This window comes from Coenobita brevimanus, chromosome 80, assembly GCF_032717465.1.
Source record: "Coenobita brevimanus isolate Jiangsu-jjx chromosome 80, ASM3271746v2, whole genome shotgun sequence".
In the NCBI taxonomy this organism is placed as follows: Eukaryota; Metazoa; Arthropoda; class Malacostraca; order Decapoda; family Coenobitidae; genus Coenobita; species Coenobita brevimanus.
Window position 1 is genome coordinate 56,485,106 of NC_137033.1, and position 5,911 is coordinate 56,491,016.

Here is a 5,911-nt window from a genome sequence, read left to right on the forward strand (position 1 = left end):
AGACAGAATACTGGAAACATACGCGAGTGGAAGGGACAAGTGGTAATGAATGCTAGTGAATAAGAGATCTGGCGTCATATTTGATTTAGCGATTTGGAAACATACGTCAGCGAGAGAAATATTACCAAAAGGTTATTATGTAATAAAATATACTGAAAAAGTTTCAGATCAAATGTTTTTACCATAAATGAAAACAAAGTCGAGGTGAAAGAGATTAATGGGACGACTTGCATAAAGGAGAGGTAAAGTAGATTTGAAAAGTACTTCAGCGAATGATAGTCTTAAGAAACAATTGAATGAAATGTAATAAAAAATGCGTTTGACTGACATTGGTGAAAAGGGACTTGATTCGACGCGAAGTAACTGAGAAAAACCTGACTATTGACAGAAAAAAAAAAAAAATAGTGTTGAAGACTAGAGTGAAAGAGGTCTGACTGACCTCTTTAACAAGATATTTACATTTAGATTTTATTCTAAGAATTGTCAGACGATTTTACTTCGGAGCAAAGAACTGTCATAGGGAAGATGAAGACTATGCTGTCCCTGTAATTTGAAGAGGATTAGTGAAGGGTTAATTTAAATAGAATCATCCAGAACCATCCAGAATATAATAAAATAGAAAATACGGAGGACTCAGGCTAGAATGATGTGTGTGTGTGTGTGTGTGTGTGTGTGTGAACGAGACGATGCATGGGAACTATATGTCGCCTAAGAGATATTCAGTAAAATGGCCCTTACTATACCCCCGTAAATAAATAACATTTGCATATAAATGAAATTAAATTCAGGGCGCTTTTCACCCCATCACATTCTCTCTCTCTCTCTCTCTCTCTCTCTCTCTCTCTCACACACACACACACACACACACACACACACACACACACACACACACACACACACACACACATTTTTTGTGTGTGTGTCCGACTCTGGGCATAGGCTTCACAGCTTGCACTCAAGGCCCAGCAGTCCTCCTACATACCATACACCTCTACATGTCACCACTTCGGCGCTAACACCCACCGTTCATTCTTAATACATGCCAGGGCTGTCTCATACAGGACTTGGTGTATTGGTATTATCGGGGGTATTTTTACGACATGTCGTAGGGTCTTCTGGTAGATGAGGAAAGTCTGTTTTTATGAAATTCAAATCCTTAAACTGATCCCTGCCCCAGCGGAGATTTGAACCTGGGTCCGGTAGGACTGCAGGTCACCTCCCTACCGATTGAGCCACCACCTCACTCACACACACACACACACACACACACACACACACACACACACACACACACACACACAGTTACTAGTGATCCATCTTTTTCTCATCTTCTCATTCACCCCCACTCTCCCTCCCCCTCCACCATTTTCATTTCCATCCCTCTCTTCCTTCTTTGTTTTCCTTATAAATTTAAAGCACTGACAAAAGGCACGCTGCCAGTTCTTCCCTCGACCTTTGGCACTACTGTATGTGGCTTGTGGCTGTGTGTTATGGAGTGTTGGTGCCATGCCTTCCTCAGCTGTGCAGCGTGGCTGTGTGTTATGGAGTGTTGATGCCATGCCTTCCTCAGTTGTGCAACGTGGTTGTGTTATGGAGTGTTGGTGCCATGCCTTCCTCAGTTGTGCAGCGTGGCTGTGTGTTATGGAGTGTTGATGCCATGCCTTCCTCAGTTGTGCAGCGTGGTTGTGTTATGGAGTGTTGATGCCATGCCTTCCTCAGTTGTGCAGCGTGGTTGTGTTATGGAGTGTTGATGCCATGCCTTCCTCAGTTGTGCAACGTGGTTGTGTTATGGAGTGTTGGTGCCATGCCTTCCTCAGTTGTGCAGCGTGGCTGTGTGTTATGGAGTGTTGATGCCATGCCTTCCTCAGTTGTGCAGCGTGGTTGTGTTATGGAGTGTTGATGCCATGCCTTCCTCAGTTGTGCAGCGTGGTTGTGTTATGGAGTGTTGATGCCATGCCTTCCTCAGTTGTGCAACGTGGTTGTGTTATGGAGTGTTGGTGCCATGCCTTCCTCAGTTGTGCAGCGTGGCTGTGTGTTATGGAGTGTTGATGCCATGCCTTCCTCAGTTGTGCAGCGTGGTTGTGTTATGGAGTGTTGATGCCATGCCTTCCTCAGTTGTGCAGCGTGGTTGTGTTATGGAGTGTTGGTGCCATGCCTTCCTCAGTTGTGCAGCGTGGTGCGTCCAGCGGTGCCACACCGTTGGGGGCGGGTGGGATGGATAGCTAGTTAGATGGATGGAACATTCATTCATTGCCAGACGCCATGTATCCCAGACGGGGTGGCCAAGGGCTTAGAGTTAATTGTTTTACAGGGAGGGGCACTAATCCTCCACCAACCCCACTTGACGTAGGGATGCCAACAGCATCTGGTGTTCCCAGGCGGTCACCCATCCAAGTACTAACCAGACCCAACGTTGCTTAACTTCGCTGATCGAACGGGAAGCGGTGTACTCAACGTGGTATGGCCGTTGGCGGCGGGTGGGATGGATAGCTAGTTAGATGGATGGAACGATGGGTAGTTTTATGGATGGGTTGGTGGATGGATAATTGAATAGACAGATATTAAAATGACTTGACTGTCAGCTCAGTAATTAGATGGAATATTATTTATGGGTAATTATGAATGTATGTATATGATTGTGTGTGTGTGTGTGTGTGTGATTTTGTTTCTAGGAAATAAATATATAAAGAGTAAAATACCTGTATAACTGAATGGTGAACTACCTGACCTGCGTCACAAGTCGGGTAGGTAAAAGTTCATTGAAATTCCGATGGAAAAGTGAGGAAAAGGTCACTGCCTTGATGAATATAGGCGTTGGGTAAATGTGGGTGTTGATATGAACGCTCCAGTGGTGGTGGTAGGAGAGGGGGGGAATAAGTACTAGAATTGGATAGGTGTTGGAACTGAATAGGTTCTGTAGTTAGACAGGGATTCAGACTGGACGGAAACTGGAATCAGACAGACACTGGTACTGGATGGTCAATGGCACTGAATAGGTGTTTGCATTTCAATTGAGTTTTAATGGAGTTTAGTGTCGGATTGTCCATCACCCTTGCCCGTAGCTACATTTTGTCTGGTGTCACCCTTCCTTTCCCTCATCACCTGTGTTTCATCGCAGTCCTGTCTGAGTTCGTTTGAACTGCCGCACTTCCCTCGCTTATTCTCTCAGCTTTTCTCTTCCCTTTCCTTCCATCCTTCCTCCTTCATTCCCTCCCTACTTCAAAATATTTCTTATCTTTCCACTTTCTCTCTTTTACTTCAAACTCTTTCCTGCTTCTTTCCTCATTTCCATTCCTTCCTTCCCGCTTCTCCCATTTTTCTTCTTCATCCTGCCTACCGATTTCCCCTCTTTTCCTTCTTCTTTGCCCTTTATTTTTCCTCCTTCCCTTTCCCACCCCCTCTCCCGCCTTTCCTTCCTTCGACCGCTTGATTTTACTCCCCGTTTCCTACTTTACCTTACTCTCCCCAATTAGTTTTAATCTTCCCCTCCACATTACTTTCTTCCCTCCTCTCCAACAGTCCTTCTACCTACCTTCTCTTGTTTCCACGGTCTTTCCTTCTCCTCCCTTGTACTCCTCCGTCATCTCTTGCCCCATCCTCACTACAGCCACCTACCAACATGCAAGATTGCGACGCCAAGCTGTCAGATTCTTTATGACGAAGATATATTCGTCAAAATGTGGTTTAATGTCAGGCGAGTGGTGAGTGGACTTGGCTCGATTTCTGTTGCATATTTACACTGACTCCTTCATGCCTCATTCAGCTACCGGCAAGAGTGCGCTGCTGCTCTTTAGTAATCTGTTTTTGGTACTCTTTATTTTCATTATGTACGTTTACAAATATCATCCTTTCATTTCCTTCCATATGCTGTTTCTGCATTCTCAGTTGCTGACGAGGGATATTTTGCTTCTTATGTGACTTTCATGTTCGTACTTGTTACGTTTATCCTAGGTAGCCTAAATGTGTGTCGTGCGAAGCATCGGACACACTTCGCGATAACGTTTATCGAGTTGTGATGTTTCTGGCCTTCATTAATTCGGCCTCGGTTTATGCTGCTGTCTTCTTATCCATCTGTGGTTTATTCTGAGACTTTTTCATTCCCAGCTGTTATTTTCATGGATGTCTTCATTTTCATCCAAGCTCTCTGCTGTTACTCCTTCTTTTTCACTTTTTCTCCTTACTTTGTTTTATAATTTATTCCTTTTGCAGTTCCTCTTTTAATGTGTTCTCCTTTTGGTATAGAATTAATGACCCGTTCCGTGAGGACCAATAATCTTCCTATGCGCCGTACACCTTCACATGCCACCACTTGGGCAGTAATATGCACCATTCATGAGGGATACATGCTGAGGCTGTCTCATTCAAGGCTGAAGTGGTGGTATTTGTAGAGATGTTTTTATGACATGTCGGTGGATCTTGTGGAAATAATTAAACACATCTCATCCTCAGCCTGGGATCGAACTCGCATTGTTTCCGACAGACTACTTTTCTAAACACTTAACCATCACCTTTCGAGTGTATGGGAAGCATCGAGCATCTTCCTACCATTCCTTCGCACGCCATTTTTTTCCTTCTCTTTTACCCAGCTGTGATGTTTTCTTGTATGCTTCTTTCGTCCACGCTCGTTACCATCATCCTTTTCCCCGGTAATAGTAAATTTTGACGTACGCACGCACTCTCACACACACACACACACACACACACACACACACACACACACACACACACACACACACACACACACACACACACACACACTATTCATCTGGCCAAGCACTTTAAGAAAAAAGAAATAAGTGACTTAACAACGGCCATTACCACTATATCTCATCCCCTCCACTGCTCTCCTCCATCTCTGCCTCTGCCACTCGCTTCTGTCTCTCCAGTCCTGCGTTTTACCACCTCTCATCTATCTTTTCCATATTGATCAGTCCTGTCCGTTTCCCAGGTAAAGTCAACACTGGATGATAATGAGCTGGCGAGAAGTCCACCTTCACCCAACCCCGCTTCATGCCCCCTCTCCGTTAACACAATATCGTACTTTATTCTTGCTGTTACCAGACGATCTTGTTTAACACTGGAGACGCTTTTCGAACAAGAGGGCTGCATATGTAAAGTTTCAGTTGACCTCTTTTGTGCTAGAGGTCTTAAAGTTGAATGAAATAATCTGAATGCAGCAAAACTGTTACACGGAAGTAGCCATCGGTGTGAAAAAGCAAACATCCTACCTCCCCTGCAGGCTATTCCGCATTGCTGTTTCTCTTACCTGTAATCCCAAACTCGACTTTCAGGTCGCATTGACCAAGGAGCACCTGTGAGGAGACTCGTATATATGTCTGAGTGTTTTTTCTTTAAACCAAGTGCGTTCCTTTAGTTAACTTGATTGTGCTGGGTCCAATACATGCATTATACAGTTGTGTTAGCGGAGACCCTTCCAGCAGTTAATTTTTCCTCATTGTTGTGTTATGCATAAACGAAAAATGTCCTGGAAAAACCTTAGTATCAGTCTTGCATAAATGTATTGCAGAGGCAAAATATATCTGTTAAATATTCAAGGAACCAAAGTGTGGCATGAGAGTGGGAGTAGGTGAACTATGGATGGGTGGAACCGTTGAGTTTAAGTGAATGGTGTGTTCAGTTGTGGACATTTTCATCAGTTCATTTTACTACGATAATGAAAGAAAAGCATTCGGGAGCCGAATGTTAATCGCCCGCCAGAATAGGTTGTTGGCCAAGTCCAAGATTTTGGTCACATCTTGATACCCTGGAAGTTTCTGGCTGATAGTACAAGCCGTTCATGAGATATAATGGTGCTAAAGGCGGGCGATAAAAACTAGTTGACCTTGGGCAGCCATTTTGGTGACCTCGACTGCGAGCGCCCATTTTCGAACTCGGCCAAGATTTTGGCCAT

At 44.3% G+C, this 5,911-nt stretch overlaps 1 non-coding gene across 1 annotated transcript; it reads right to left on the minus strand.

The window, feature by feature from the left end:
• Positions 1 to 2,353: 2,353 nt before the first annotated feature.
• Positions 2,354 to 2,472, minus strand: LOC145409392 (5S ribosomal RNA). The gene has a single exon (XR_013899074.1). It is a non-coding gene; the product is annotated as a 5S ribosomal RNA (ribosomal RNA).
• Positions 2,473 to 5,911: the final 3,439 nt, after the last annotated feature.